The sequence below is a fragment of the Parasteatoda tepidariorum genome, chromosome 1 (assembly GCF_982258835.1).
Source record: "Parasteatoda tepidariorum strain Cologne lab strain chromosome 1, Ptep-v5.0, whole genome shotgun sequence".
Taxonomy (NCBI): Eukaryota; Metazoa; Arthropoda; class Arachnida; order Araneae; family Theridiidae; genus Parasteatoda; species Parasteatoda tepidariorum.
The window spans coordinates 130,341,713-130,358,577 of NC_141755.1; the positions used below are offsets into that span (position 1 = coordinate 130,341,713).

The window sequence follows — 16,865 nt, forward strand, 5'->3', positions numbered from 1 at the left end:
AACTTTCTTTTACATTACTTGCTAGTTCAGGGGACCACTGAATATTTTTTGGAAGTCTGAGTTGAATTTCGGAGGTACAGGACCACTTGACCAATAACGTAAATTTCGAAACCTGAAAGAGAGTGTAGGCTTTCATAGAGTTCTTTCTAATGCAAATGCTAAATTTATAACCTTGACTTATCATTCTTGACACATCAATTCTAAACATTTTTTAATAATAACTTCTCGTCAGAATTTTTTAGATTGGTTGTCTACCATCTTATTATTTAAATTTGTTATGATTTGAAGCTTACATTTATTAATCATTGAATAATCACACAAAAAAGCAAAAAAAAAAAACTCTTATAGAAAAGGAAGAAAAAAATTTTAACTCAAGAAAAGGTCAAAGTTAGACAGCATTTTAAGAGGAAAAGAATCTTAATCTCCAGGAAATCCTTATTTAGTGCTTTGTAAAAATATATTCTATATAAATAAAATGCAAATAATTAAAAATTTAATAACATTTTAATTACAAAGCAAATAAAAAACTATTTCAACATTTATTGAAAAAATATCTATTCTATCTAATTTTAGAAATCAGGAAAGAAAGAAATATTTTCAAATTTTTTCCCAATCAAGAAAAAGTCAAAGGAGTAAAAATTACATAATGACAATAAAAAAACAAGAATTGCAAATTTTAACTGATTTTTAAAAGTTATCACACACACATTGATATTCACACAAAATAGAAAAAAGAAAATACCAAGAGAGAGAAGAAGTAAGAAAAAGGTTCAGAATAATAGAAGTTATCCAGATGAAAACTGTAAGAGAAAGGAAGAAAAATTAAAACACTTAAACTGCAAGTAATTAAGTTAATACACAGCATTTAGAAAAAAAAGTTGGAATCATAATAAACTTCAGAAACAATAAATTAATAATCAATTTCTCTTCTTAAATTGCTAAAAAATAAAGTTTTAGTTGGTCCATAGTTTTTTATAAAAGCAATACTAACTTGAAGCTTTTTTTTTTTCTCACTAATCAATCTGTAATAGTATTTTTTAACCAAGAAATTATTTTGAAAATAATTCTTCTTACAACAACCCATTGTGGGTCAGAGGGCCATGAAGGTTGAGGTTTAACAATTTTGTGATCAACAACATCATTGTAATAATGTGGTCAGTATCTTCTCAAGCAGACGGATACCCATTGATCTCAATTTGGTGAGCTTCAATCTGCCACTAGAAAATAAACCCCAGTCCTTTACAATAAAATCTCAGTGCCTTCAAACACTGAGCTAGAAGAGGCTCAATTATTAGGTAAAGTCAATTAATGCTGAGTCAGCAGCCTTTTATTTAGAGATTCTAGATTTTAGCCAAGCCAAAAAAAGTGGATCTGATTTTTGGTGAGCTTCAATCTGCCACTAGAGAATGAACCCCAGTCCTTTACAATAAAAGCTCAGTGCCTTCAAACACTGAGCTAGAAGAGGCTCAATTATTAGGTAAAGTCAATTAATGCTGAGTCAGTAGCCTTTTATTTAGAGATTCTAGATTTTAGCCAAGCCAAAAAAAGTGGATCTGATTTTTCTTCGTTTAAATTGCCTAAAAAAAGCTGGCTAAAATCTAAAAAGCCAGCTTTTATAAGCACTTGTATTTTTCAAAAACTGTAACAATAAAAATTTTTTTTGATTAATTAAATTGGTGTAATTGTGTGTTATGACCGATTTGGAGCAGCAACTTTGCACTTTCAAATAGTTTGCAGCAACAGCTTTAACCATGGAAGCCTTAAAAGAATAATTTTAAACTACTTAAAACTACAATTAAAAATCAACTTATTTAATGCAGCATAAATATATGAACAATACAAAATTAACTATAATAAATTACTAATAGTCTATCTTTTTAATAGAGCATTTTTACAATTTAAAAAAATAAATATTCTAAATCAATTTTAAGCACAGTTAGGAAGAATTAAAACAAGAAAGAAATAGGTTTAGAACATTTTAAGACAAAAATGTCGAGTTTCGAAGCTAACATAGAACAGAAATTTCATTAACATTAATTACATTTTACATATTTACGGAATAAATACCTTTAAAAGAAAGCAAAATTAATATCATTATGCACATTAATCAGATTTTACAGCATAGTCATTAATAAAAGAAAGATAAATACATGTACAATAATTTTGAAAAATAAAATATTAGAAAGTATGTATAAACCAGCTTTTTTGAATAAAAGTTGATTGGAAAAAGAAAAAAAAGCTTTTTAGCAATCCCGCCATTTACTTTTATATGATTAGGCCTATTTACCTTTATGGCAATAAACCCACAATTCCATGCTCATAAAATTAATTGTTGACTACTGTTTAGGTCAGTTGCACATGCACACCTTGACTCCTTTTGAGATCTATGTCACCACAAAACTTATTTGAATGCATGAAAAATTTTTAAGTCACATAGGGACAGATTTGGGCACTTTTAAGATCATTGGCCCAAGACTGCTCATTTAAATTTCTTGCAGAAATTCCTTTATTTCATTAACTGTGAATGGTCAGTGCTTATTTAAATGTTCAGATTTGATCACTTTTCATTTTTACCAGCTACCTTTTATTTTTCATAGTAATTTGATTACAGTGGCTATTTCATGCAATTCATCTATCGAAACTCAAAAGTATTGTCAATATTTGTTATAGTGTTTCGGCACTTTTGCCATTGTGACAATAGTTGTACAGTTCCACGCTCATAAAAAACCATAGCCAACTATTTAGATCAACTGTACATGCACACCATGATTCCCTTTGAAACCAATGTACCTTCTCATTTGAATTTTTGCAAAAATTCCTTCAATGGCATGGCAGGTCTAGTATTGTCAAGCAGCATGGTGATTTCACAAGATTGTATATCGGAATGTTTACATTTGATCACTTTTCTGAGTTTTGCTAATGTTTCTACACACCACTGAGAATTTACTATAGCTCCCATAACAAGACAAGCATGAGCTCTTTGTGACCAGTCCTTTAATTACACATTACTCACAGAAACAGAAATTATGAATAGCAACATCTGAACAATTCTCATTTTTTTTAAAAATCAATTATGTAATGAAAAGCATTGAAACATAACAGATGAAAAGTGTGTGAATTCTTATCATTACAACAGCAACTACCTTTTCCTAAATAGAATAGTTTTGGCTTAAAGACTTTTGTCTATATCTTTATTGATTGTTGTTAATAATTGTAATATAAAGTATAAAAATATCTTTGTAGCCATGAATAAAATTTTTATCCATATACAGTTAAGTAGAAAAATTATTTTTAGTAAAAGCAATATTTTTTATTCTTAAATTTAATAATAATCAAAAACATTCTAAATTGTAAGATGTAAAATGTTTTGTATACTTTTAAATTACACAATTTACAGTGATAAATTCGAATATTTGAGCTAAATTGGTTGAATAGTTTCTGAGGTTAAAAAAAGGCGTATTAACATTATAAACAGATACTCACTCACCAAAGCTTTACTTTGAATCCAAGATAATAATGTACAGATATAATACTGTATAGGAACTAAAAAAATTACAGTGGCAGCGCCAATCAATGCACTGTAACCAAGTAGGAGGTAGAGAAGAACCAAAAGAAGAACAACCTGGAAAAAAAACTCTGCTTTTCAATTTTTAGAACAGGTAAATTTTAGGTTTCACCACAGATTATTAATTGAAATTGCACAAAGTACATAATTGTTAAAAAAAAAAATTTTATTAAAAAAAAACATTAAACCTCAAATGAATTTATTAAAAATTTTAATGGTGACTATTCTAGATTTTTCTAAATAAATTACAACAAAAATCCAGTTTATCAGATAAAAGAAGAAGAAAAAACATTGTTTAATATTCATCGAAATATAAGTTTTAAAATCAAAAACATTTGTTCAAGATCATTGTTTTTTTTTTCTTCTTTCCTAATGGCTGCCACTCAACTATAAGTTCTGTTAAACATCATAGTTTGTCGGAAACAATAACAGTATATAAAGGTTCAACTTATGTACTTAAAAAAGGCACATAAATAAAGGTGACATTATACACAAGGTTGTAAAACATCTTTATAATACTAATAACTATTTTTTTTCTTCAAGAAAGATAATTAAAATAAACAAAGTAATAAAAAAAATTCAAATATATATTTTAAAAGCAAAAAATAAGTTTGCCAAAAAATAATATAAAAATACTTTTAAATTAAAATTTTAAAAAAGAGAGAGCTATAGCTTTACAGTTACATACCTTTAAAGGTACAGCCCATATATAATGGCCCATGGAAAACAGCATCAACATGTTAAAAGCATCAACAGACATATGATTGACTAGAGCTCCAGTATCTAAGCCTGTAGCAGAATTTGTCTTTAATGCTTTTTTATAAACAAGACACTTAAGGAATGAGAAAGAAATTAGTAAAATCCAAATTTGCTTAAAAGCTATAGCTAACAGTACACACTAAAATAATGAATTAAAAATGTAGAAGTGCTAAATAATAACTTCCTAAATTATATAAAATTAAAATATAATGTATACCAGCAGAACATAATTTAGAAAAAGATTATGAAAAAAAAAAATTTAGTATTTGAGAAAAAATAATAAGCTTTTTTTAGGAAAAATAATTAACCTGTTTCGAATAATGTCCATAAGTAATTGAATTGCTTAACCAGAAGAGAATATAATTAAAGAACATAATTGAGAAGAATGTTGATGAAAAATTGTTACAACTCGGTTACATCATTAAAAAAAGACCTAAAGACTATTAAATGCCTTGCGTTTGGTTCACACACGATTGCACAAGAGATAGTAAGGGAAACAAAAAACCTTATTTACAGGTTCATATATTCATTCAGATAGTAGTTCGACAGCAAACTTTGCATCACTCACAAACAATTGTACACTTTGTCTAAAGTAAGAACTCCCCAAGCCATTCGCCTGGACCCACGGCACTGACTATTGTAATGAGATATAACTATTTCAAGTAAGGGGTGAGGTCTCAATTGTTTAGGACAGGTTTTGGCTCTGGTTGGCGAGCGAAAGGGAATCGTTTTCTCCGGTCTATCGCATTAGCTCTAGAGTGAAGAGAAGCTACACCCCTAAAGTGCACTATTTATGTTTCCATAGCAGCAGACAGCCTCAGACTTTGTGGTGGGGGGAGTTCTTACCATAGACAAACTATAGGTTGCTACTCATAAACAATAATAAACATGCAATGGATAGATTTCCTTGCATCATGTGGCATCTCCATACTTTGCAGGCTTACTTGATAGCACCTATTGTTAATAAAAGCATATCAGTTAGCAGTGATGCTAATCAAACATCACACTATCAAATCACTGTTGAACAGTAATGCAGAGTAAAAACATCATGCAAGTAAGTGAATCAGTTAAGTGAAAGAAAACACGTATGAGTACTGGTCACTCATATTTATTTGGTGATCTAATTTACATCACAATGATGCTAACAACTAAATACTTAATCTTAACTATTAAAATCACTAAAATAAATATATGTAGACAGCCAACTTGTGACTAACATTGCAGACAGATGTATGCTAATTCTCTGTTTATGAAACGCATTGTAACCATTGCATCCCCTGACAAGCTATCACGTAAATACCGGATGAGGTATAAACAGGACCTCTAAAGCAAATTAAGTCCTGCTCACGTCACCAATAAGATCAGTCAACCGCTTGCTTTTAAATTTGCTTATCAATGGAACTTTCAAACAAAGCAATAGAAACTACAAACTTTTTTTGTTATTTATTTGTTTACAATCTTGATACTTGAAATGTCATGTGCAGTGTTATGTCCAAAAACTGCATCATTTTTATAATTATTATTTTCTTTACATTTTAAAGAATGAAGTTAAAATGTCTTTTCAATTTCTATATTAATAAGGGAAATATCTTAATTAAATATAAATTTCTTGCAAATGACTTTTAAATCGAAAATTTAAAAGAATTATTGAAAGTAAATATTCTGATAATAAGGTTTAGCTTCTAATGCAACATTCAATTTAGAAATTCTAAAGTAATAATAAGGTAGTAAGTCTCATAGGGTATAAAATTTTGAAAATTATTGTTAACATTTATGAATATACAACTGCCTATAATAACATAAGAGTAGTAAAAATGTTTAAAAAAGAGTAACAAAGTATTTCACCTGCAAAGCTGTCCTTAAGTGTGTTCCTTCTGCTATTGCTAAGTGGTTAAAATTATTTGATAATGTGCTTTGTAGGAAAGTGGCTATAAGAACAATTACAGCCATAACAAAACCATTTTGAATGAAGCAGTAGGATAATATGGCTGAAAAAGAAAAATCAATTTAAATTATACAAAAATCAATTTAATAATTTTAAATTATCCTTGTTAAAAACTTTAGAGAGAGAAAATACTAAATGAACTAATGAAACATTTAGGTTTAAGGAAACCCTTGTGGTCAGATAACCTAAAATAACTTTAAGTACACTACATTATTATAGGGCTGCCAACTTTCTACGCTTTAAGGGAAAATTTCATATCCTGGTAGTTAAGTTTAGGTGTTAACGTATAATTCTTTGTTTTGCAAATTTGATATAAAGTTATTATCCACACCACTACATGTTAATATTTAAAAAGCTGATATGAAATGCCACTTTGTTCCAAATCTTCCGTGGTAACTCTTTTAAAATGCTATCAAAATTATGAAAAGTCTGAAAGCTTTAGTTTTTCTACCACTCATTATGATATTTTGCAAATCGCGTAGCAGTTGGCAGCCCTGTTATTACAATAAGTATTTAGTTCGAATTTATGTTTGGTTTCACTATAATATTATGTAAGTATACATTTGATACCTTTTAACTTTTAGCCATAAAAAAAACAGGTAACTATTACCATACATATATGCTAAATTTTATAAAAAATTTTATTAGGTGAATACTTTCTTTCATCACCTAACATAAATCATAGTAATTTTTATGATTTAAACTTGTTAAAATAAAGCTGGAAATTAGATTAAATTAGGCAATTTGTTATTATTATTTTGGTATGACTACGTTTTTATTATTTTATTAGCAAATCCTAGTCTCACTTTTATATTTCATAAGACAAACTAAATTAAACTAAATTTAATTGTTTTCATAAACAAATCTGGAATTGTATAATCATTATTCAGCTTTTCATTTAAGCACAACCTTAAGATCACTTTTACAAGTTTTTTTTATTATTATTATTGTTATTATAACCGGCGTTGAACAGCCCACTGAACAAATTATCACTGCTAAACTGCGTAGCCTTGTAATTTTGAAACCAACCCAGAAGACAAAGGAACCCCTAGATCAAGCATTGGGACAAACTAGCTATAAACAGGGTTGCCACAGTAAAAAATGAACAAAAATAGTTGCTTTTAGTATCCTCAAGCATGAAAATAGCTGCCTAAAACTATAAAAATAGTTGCCTGAACAGGAGCAAAAATTTATCAAAAATAGTAGCCAAATAATTAAAATTGTAGCTTAATTGTAAAATACTATGATAAGGACTGGTTGATGTCAGAAATTTTAAATTGTTATACATCGTCCGTTAGACATCGCGATTTAGCATATGTTCAGAAATAACCTATGAGAAATCAATCAAAAAAAAAAAATAATAATAAATAAATAAATCTATTACCAAAGAAAATATTAATTCTAAACATATTCTACTATAATATCAATATCATTGCTTAATTTTTTCAAATAAAAAAAAAAGAAGTCAAAGTAAAAGCAAACCCAAGATTTATTTCATTTTCCTTAAATTAAAAATGATTTAAGATTTATTGGTTTAAAAATAATAATACTGTAACAAAATATTTTACATACATGCATTAAAATTTAAAAAAAAAAAAAAAAAAAAAGAAAAGAAAAAAGAAAGTAGAAAACAAACCAAAAAAATGTTCACTTCAGAATTTTTTTTTTTTTTTTAAATTATTTGTTGGAAAAAAAAACATGCTTTTGAAACATCATTAGACCCTCTTTTATTCAATTATTTAAAATAATATAAAGTAGTATTAACTAATGGTCAAATTCTGTACTGAATAAATGTCAAAATATTTTTACTTATTTATTATTATTTTCGTTTTTGAAAATAAAATTGACTAAAGATTTATTTCTTTAAAAATGACACTGACTATCTAACAAATTATAAAACAAATAAGTATGTAAAGAATTTTAATAAAATTTAAAAAAATACTTTAAGTACTAATGTTAAATTATTAAATATTACTAAACTCCTTTATTTAATTTTTTTAAAAATTTGTTTTTTAACTAATAGCCAAATTTTTTTAAAACATTGTTTTCAGTTTCTCAAAAGCATTTGTTTGAGCATTTGTGCTTGATTATTAGAAATCGAGAAACAGAGATTTTGAAAGAAAACATTTCGAGATACACAAGGAAAATACATTGAATTTAAATAGTAAATGTGAGGAATTTTAGAAATTTTGAGATAAAACAACTTTAACTGTAATAATAAAGGTCTTAGTTCCAGATTGAAGTTAATTTGACATGTTAAAGTTCAAATACATGTAAGTATTACTAAAAATTTAATATGGGGAACAAACCCAGTCTCATTCTAATCAAGAAATAAAACATGATTTGTTTAACATCAAAAAGAAACTTAATAACATTTTTTCAAGTAATAAACAAAACTCATAATTCTTAAGAAAGAATAAAATTATCTCCAAAACCCAGTAAATGTAAGACTATTTAAAAGTTTTATAACAGTTTTCTTAAGAAGACATGCAAACGGGATTAGAACCATTGGAACAGAAAGGTATTACAATTGCATTGAAATTAGTAATAATATAAATTTACACAAAAAAAATATATATAAATATAATTAAAAGAAAATTTAAATAAAGTTGTGTGTCTACAGACGCATTAGAAATAAATCTGCAGTGAATAGAAATTAATCAGCAAAAAGAATTTCCAAGCTACTGAAACTATTTACCATTCCGTTAATAATTAAAAACTGCTTTTGTTGTCTTCTTAGAAAAGTTTTAATCCTCGAGATACTCCTTGGATAAAACTGTATTTCAAAAAACTGCAAAAGATTCTCTTATTTTTTCTACACCAGAGACACAGGTGATTGTGACTCAATGTGTATCTTATCTTTACATTACTGGATATCTTATCTTTACATCGATTGTAACCAATTCCTTTTAAATTAGGCTTTTCTAAACCATTTAAATTAAAAATGAGTAAGACACAAACAAAAATTACACTGCTAAAATAGAATCCTTGTCAAATAGGCTTTTCTACCTGATTCAAATTAAAGAAAAGTTTAGAAAGAATTAAAAAAATTTGAATCTTTGTTAAACAGAATTTTTCACAATATTCAAACTGAAACTGTTTAAAAAAGCAAATGCAAATGAGAATCACAGAAATAGTAATACCGCTAAAAGTAAAATGTGTTTTAATTAATGCGTTAAATATACGAAAAAAATTTTGAACACATATTATACAGCTATAAGTAAACAGAGTGCTTAGCCAAATATCTCAACAAAAAATAAGCAGCTTTTAAGTACTTTCTAAGCAATCAAAAAATATTTTTTAACATAACATAACAAACTTAGTAGGTTTTACTGTATAAAAAAGAAACTGAAATACATCTGACAAGTATGGGTAAGTATTGTGTTGCAGAAATGCAAATTAATGTGAATAAATTAAATTTATTACAGACATTCCAAAAATGATTGTAATAATAAAATAATACTTAAAACCTAGCTTTTCTCCTACTTCAAAAACACAAAAGCTCAATCAAAATAAATATATGAAACAATATTCTAATAAATTATTTACAATGATAATAATTGAGAAAAAAATACTTACTGTGTAGACTACTGATTGTGATCCTACTTTTATCAAAAACATTGCTGCACCCAACACATGCCCAGCATAAAAAGCTTTGATTTCATCAACCTGCATAAACAATATTCTATTTTAGAGAGCATAGCCAGATTTTTCAACAAAAAATAAACACCTTTTCAGTACTTTTCAAGCACTCAAAAATATTTTGAGTCACTATAAAAATAATAATAATTAGGATCTCTCCAATAATAAAAACAATTTTTTTCTATTGCTTAAAGTTCTTAATTTATAAACATAAAATTAATAAAATTCAATATTTTAAAAACACAAACATGAAAAAATTACTAGTTTCTGATAAATATGGCAGAGAAAATTGCGAAGATAATGCTTTTTTTGTAATTTAAAACCCCAATCGGCACGACAAAGAAAAAATCTCTTTCTAAAAGATAGAATTAAACACTTTTTTCAAATTCCGAATAGAAAAAGCACCTTTAAGAGCTTTTAAAAAACATAAATCAAAAATAAGCACCTTCAAGCATTTTTTAAAAACACTATGCTAAAATTTCATAAAGAATATTATTTAAATAAGTAATAGTATTTAAATAAAGGAAAATTTAAATTTTCATTACATTATACGTCCCTAAAAATATTTTGAATAAATAAATAAACATAGTAAGAAATATATACATAAACTTATTGCTGTTAAGACTACCAATGGTCGTTAGCAGCAAAATAAGCATGATGTTTCCAGAGAACTTTCAGTTTTATACTTAGCACTGTAAAAACTAACATTAACATTGTTTTATTAAATTTCTATATCTAATCGTCTTGTTCCTAACTGCTATGTTCCTAATTGTGATTCTTAATTAAAAGTAAAATACAAAAGTGAGGTCGTTATTACTGAGATAACATATTATTGAGTAACCCTCAATTCTGGCATATTAGCACTGAATAATGTTTTTATTCACAATAAAAACATTAAAGCTACGCATTTCAGAAAACTGTCTTGTCTCCCTCCCCCTTTCTGTTTTGATGGTGATGAGATTTAAGATATTTGACTCATACACAACACATTATAATATTATTTGTACTTTACAATGTGTTTTGTGCATCAAAAATTTTAATTATTGACCAGCTCAAAAGTGCAAAGAGGCTAAATAACAGAAATATAAGTTGACTAGATTATGACTTATATTATTAATAAATAAATATAAAGAAGACCAACAAATAAATGCATTCTCATACCTGTCAACATTGGAGAAACAAAATAACTGAGAACTAGTGACATTTTTTAGACTACTAGTAAAGTTTTGATACATCATGCATAATCATGTAAGTCAAAAAGAGAAATTCAAAATTGGAAATAATATAAACACTTACATTATGCTAAGTAAAAAATATGTAAATAAATCTTAATCTAAAGAAGATTTTTTTTTTTTTGCTTATTAATCCTTTTGCTTATATTTTTAAATAATAAGCAAAAATATATAAATTAAAGATTTTTTAATTTTATTTTTGCCATCAACAGATATTTTATTGAAAAATATTTTTTGTAAAAATTTCTTCAACAAATACACAGAAACTTACTGAATATATGGGTAAACAGGAGATAGTCGTAAAATACAGGAGTTTTTGCTAAAAAACAGGAAGGAGACGATTTAAAAAATACACTTAAAAAAGAAGTTGAGACTATTTTATGTGCAGAAAATTTAGTAACCAACTATGCATTTTAATTGCTGTGTTAGGAAAGAAAATATAAAACCTAAATAATGTAGGAAAATACAACTTATAAGTAACTAATTTTGAAATAGAAATTTTACAATATACAGATCTCGCTTGAAATTACTTAATTATTTAAGCTAGTTGATGAATATTCATTCTATGTTTATTAAATATTTATGTTCTTGAAAAAATTACAAAATCTAAATAATGTAAGAAAATATAACTTATACGGAACTAATTTTGAAATAAAAATTTTACAGTATCTTATCTGCAGTATCGTATTTAACAGATATGGATTGAAATTTTATTAACTTATAGCTAGTTGATAAATATGCATTTTAAAATGCTGACACCCTACTTGCAACAATACTGATTGTACTTTTATTATTCCTGTAATAAGAAAAAGGCTAGAAGAATTTAATACTAAGTAAAATTAATGATAGCATAATTTTAAACTTTTAACAAGGGATAATTGATCAATATGTAACTATACCATTTAAAAAGTGTTTACATAATGAGATGTTAAAAATATAAAAGGTAATATATGGTAGTAAAAGGTAGTAAATGAAACATTTACGCAGCAAAACTGAAAATCAGCACCTTAGTTACAACTGGCTGGTCTAGTATGTTACAAAAATTAATAAATGACAAAGGATTTAAAAATTTATACTGTAAGCACTTGACGCTATTCTTTATTAATTGATTTTTTTTTTTTTAATTTCAGAAGTTATGATAAATTTTGAAACATACAAGAAAGGGAATATTGGAAGTTATTTTTCAATTATGTAAATAGTTTTTAATGTAAATGCTTTTAACTACTATTGTAAATTAAATATTTCAAATATTTAATATTATTGTAAATTAAATATTTCAAGTAATAAATCTTGTCCAAATATTTAAATTTTTTTTAAACAACTTCATATATATCAAATATTTCAAATACTTATAAATTATGTTATTTTATACCAAATAAAAATTAATGTAATTTTGTTCCTCTGTGTCCATTCATAAGAGTATGGTCATTGAATGCATTTCATTTTAATGAAATAAAAAAGTCAGAGTCATGCTAATGTCAATATAGTTGTTTACTTGCCTTCAGTTAATATTTATGTTGTCTCATAGTAGAAAAAATAATTATTAGTAAGTAATTTTAAAAACTGAATGAATAAAATTAACATGTTAATGTACTAGGATGTATTTTGTCGTATACTGATTTATATGCTACAGTGTAAAGTAGAAAGCTAAAAGTCCTGCCTGATGATTTCCTTTTAAATTTGCTGGAAACATTTCTGAAATTTATAAATTTAGAATAGGATTAAACTTTTATAAATGACATGCCTTGGATCCTAACAGTGATAAGACACTATTTTTGTACATTCAGAATGCAATGGGATAAACTGGATAAAATAGAAGAAATCCTTAATTATCACAGGGAATAAAATTAAAATTTATAAAAACTCATTGAAACTAAGTTTTTAAACAGGTTTTGTTCATTTATATTGAATTTGTAAATTTATTATAAAAGATAAAACTAAAACTATAAATTCCACGTTTAAATTTAGTCATAAAACAAAAAATTAAGAAAGATAAGCTTTATTAAGCATTATTCTATACTTATATTTTATTCTATACCAATTAGGAGTGAAAGATATTATTCAAATAAAATTAATTTCAATTAATTATCATTTATTTCAATGCTTTTGTTGTAAGCAATTTCACTTTTTTATGTCCTAATCACACTAAAGTTCAGCATTTAGTTATTATATGACAATACTAAATAGAAAAAACTATTAATGTTATTTTCATAGTAAAACATATAAGTCCTTGCTTACAGTTACTCATTAATTTAAACATACGATTTTAAATGAGAAAAAAAGCCTCCCCCCCTAAGAGCAGTTTTGTTCCGTTGGGGTACAAACTTCATGATCTTGTTTAAACTTAGTATACAGAAATATTAAAACATTAATGCCAGTATATAAAATACACCCCTTTGAAAATCATACTTATATTAAGCTATTTTTCTATTAATGTATTAGTATTAGAGATGTAGAAATTTAAAAAAAATTGACAGCTAATTTAACACACTGGACATTTATTATTCAGAAAGATGTCAACAATTCACAACTGAATATGGATTAAATAAAGAATTGTGTATTATTCATATTCTGAAACAGATTTGTATGATCAATTCTTTAAAAAAACTACTTGATACCTAAATAAACTTTTGCGTTTAAAAAATATATTTCAGGCAAATCTCTCCACCTTCAGGTGTTACTTTCAAAGTCACAAATATTAGGAATTATAATCAGAATTTAAGGGCTATTAAACCATAACCACTCTCAAATAAAGAAACTAAAAAATTGAGATTTCAATAATTTATATGTACAGTTAATTGAATTTTTCTTCAAAGTTAGTAATGAATTAACTATTTGCAATGTAAGAAAAACTAAATTGTATCTTAAATGTATATAATTTTGTAAAATTTTAAAGAAATATATATCCTATTGAATTAGCAATAAAACTGATAACTGATTTTTTTGGACCATTAAGAAACATAAATAAAAGAAATGTGATTGTCAATTAAAATAACTTTGTACACTTTCTTGATTCATAAGAATTTAGGACAATATATATCCTTCTTAATGAAGAAAAAATATTTTTATTTCTTGAAAAAAAAAAGTACTTTGAAAAATTCTTATTTATAAATGTTTTCCACTAAAATTAAAATGCTTTAATTGTATATAGATCAATACAATAAGTTAAAAGTACGAGGGTTGTTTTTTTTTCAACCTCCGATCGCACAGTATGATGGCCAGGAATGCAGCAGGTGATTGGTGTGCGCAGTAGGCGACTGCGCATCTTCCCCGCTCAAACGCTCTGTAATGTCGATTCCAACAGGTCATTTCCAGTTGAGTTGCAGTCACATAAACATGGCTGTTGCTATTGATTCTCCCGCCAACTGTGAATTGCGAGCTGTTATCCGTTTCTTGCAGGCAGAAGGGAACAGTGCAGCGGAAATTCATCGAAGAATGAGTCGAGTGTATGGAGACACCTTTATGAGTGATGGCATTGTTCGTGAATGGTGCCGAAAATTTAAAGATGGCCGAACTGATATTCATGACGAAGGCGGTCAAGGACGCAAGTATGTCGCCACAGACGACATTGTTCAGCGCGTTGACAAAGCGGTGAGGGAAACTCGAAGGTTCACCATAAGTGAATTATCAATGAAATTTCCAGGTGTTTCAAGATCTGCCCTGTACTCTATCGTTACTGAACGGTTGCACTACAGAAAAGTTTGCGCTCGCTGGGTCCCAAGGATGTTGACTGACAACCACAAAACTCGCCGAATGGGTGCAGCTTTGGATTTTCTTGACCGTTACAATACTGATGGAGAAGATTTTTTGAAATCCATTGTGACAGGTGATGAGACATGGGTTCAATTTGACACGCCCGAAACGAAACGACAATCACAACAATGGATGCACACAAACTCTCCAACGAGACCCACAAAATTCAAACGAACCTTCAACAGCCGTAAGATTATGGCAACTGTTTTTTGGGACCAAAAAGGTGTGTTGCTTGTGGAGTTTATGCAGCCTGGAGCAACAATTATTGCAGATTCATATTGTGAAACTTTGCGACGCTTACGGAGAGCTATTCAAAACAAACGAAGAGGCAATCTGACTTCTGGAATTGTTCTGATACAGGACAATGCCCGTCCCCACAGCGCTCGTGTAACCCAACAACTCCTTCAGCAATTTCAATGGGACATTTTCGAACACCCACCATACAGTCCCGACCTAGCACCGAGTGATTACCATCTTTTCCCTCAACTGAAGCAGTGGCTTGGAGGGCAGCGCTTCCAAACTGACGTGGAGCTCAAAGAAACCGTCACAACTCACTTTCAATCATTGGCGGCTACATTTTATGAAGAGGGTATTGCAAAGCTTGTTCACAGATATGACAAATGCTTTAATCGTCAAGGTGATTATGTAGAGAAATAAGCTGTATTGTACATAAGTTTTGGTGATAAAATCTTTTTTTTATATTGACCGGTCTTTTCTTTACAGCCCATCGGAGGTTGAAAAAAAAAAAAAACCTCGTATTACACTTATTATCAGCAAAAATTTTACTTACCAGATGAAACAGTGAAGACAGAATTGTAGTCAGACATGGTAACTTGCTTGGTTGAATCATCTTGTATGCACACAGGTTGATTTGTTTATGATCCTTCGTTCCAAAGCTCTTGCCATATCATCCTGTTGCTCATAATGATGAGTAACAAAAGCAACAGATTCAACTTTTGTTTCAGGTTCCTATAAAATAAATGTGATTTTACTTAAAATAATTATTTATACGCTTGCAGAGGTACACTAACTATTATTGATACACTAAAAGCTTATGGAAATTTAAAGTTAGAACATTTTTAAGATGTATATAACTGTTTGTTTGTATTTTTCACAAGTAGGTATTTATTAAAATTTTATGGACTTTCACTAGAAAAGAATAAAACGGTTAATGAACATTTACTTTTAAATTATTAATGTATTTCAGTTAACAAAATTACGTTAATATCTGGTGAAAATGGGAGAAATTTTTAATGGCCACTTTAAAAAACTAGCTGTCTTTTCAAAAGGAAAAAAAAGAAAAATAATATAATTTTAGTTTTTTTTATTGACTTTTATATCTTTGAAAAATTGACAGTTAACAGGATTTTTCTTCTTCTTTTTTTTATTTATTTTTTTTTCTTACAAAAAACATGATTATTAAGAACCAATGATTTCACTTAACCACATGCAACGACAGAAAATTCGAAATATAGAAGGGTAGTTTAATTAATAACTAACCATCAGGTCAGCTGATAGATTACAAATAATGACTGGAGACAAAAGAACTGTTGTTCTCACATGAACCCCAGAAGGAAAACGAACTAGAGAGGTTTTAAAGTCGAGATAGAACATTGAAAACTTAATATCTTTATATACAAGTTACAAAACAAAGACATAAAGATAATATTTCAATTAAAAAATCGCAATCGGAATTTTGGGAAATAATAATGTTTATAAACATTAGTACATTTCAGATTAACAAAATTAAGTATTATAAATAAACAGAACAAGGTCCTTGAATGTTGAGCACTGTCTTAATGAATTATTTCAGTTTTATAATCTTTTGTATTAATAATTTTTACCAGAGTAAATTCCTTGTTTACTTTGTTACTGAATAAATATTTAAGATACTTCAAAAATGGTAAAAATAAATTATTGGTTTAAAATCAGTTACGAAAGATTGCACGAAAATATTTTTAAGCTTTTA

At 27.4% G+C, this 16,865-nt stretch overlaps 1 pseudogene across 1 annotated transcript in view; it reads right to left on the reverse strand.

The window, feature by feature from the left end:
- The window catches only part of LOC147816957 (ATP-binding cassette sub-family C member 9-like), a 40,094-nt pseudogene extending 30,164 nt beyond the window's left edge, over positions 1-9,930 (reverse strand). The window contains exons 1-4 of the transcript XR_015431413.1: positions 9,849-9,930; positions 6,170-6,312; positions 4,254-4,397; positions 3,488-3,622 (exon numbers count right to left, since the gene is read on the reverse strand). The product of XR_015431413.1 is annotated as an ATP-binding cassette sub-family C member 9-like (transcript). The remainder of the gene's footprint in view (positions 1-3,487; positions 3,623-4,253; positions 4,398-6,169; positions 6,313-9,848) is intronic.
- Positions 9,931-16,865: the final 6,935 nt, after the last annotated feature.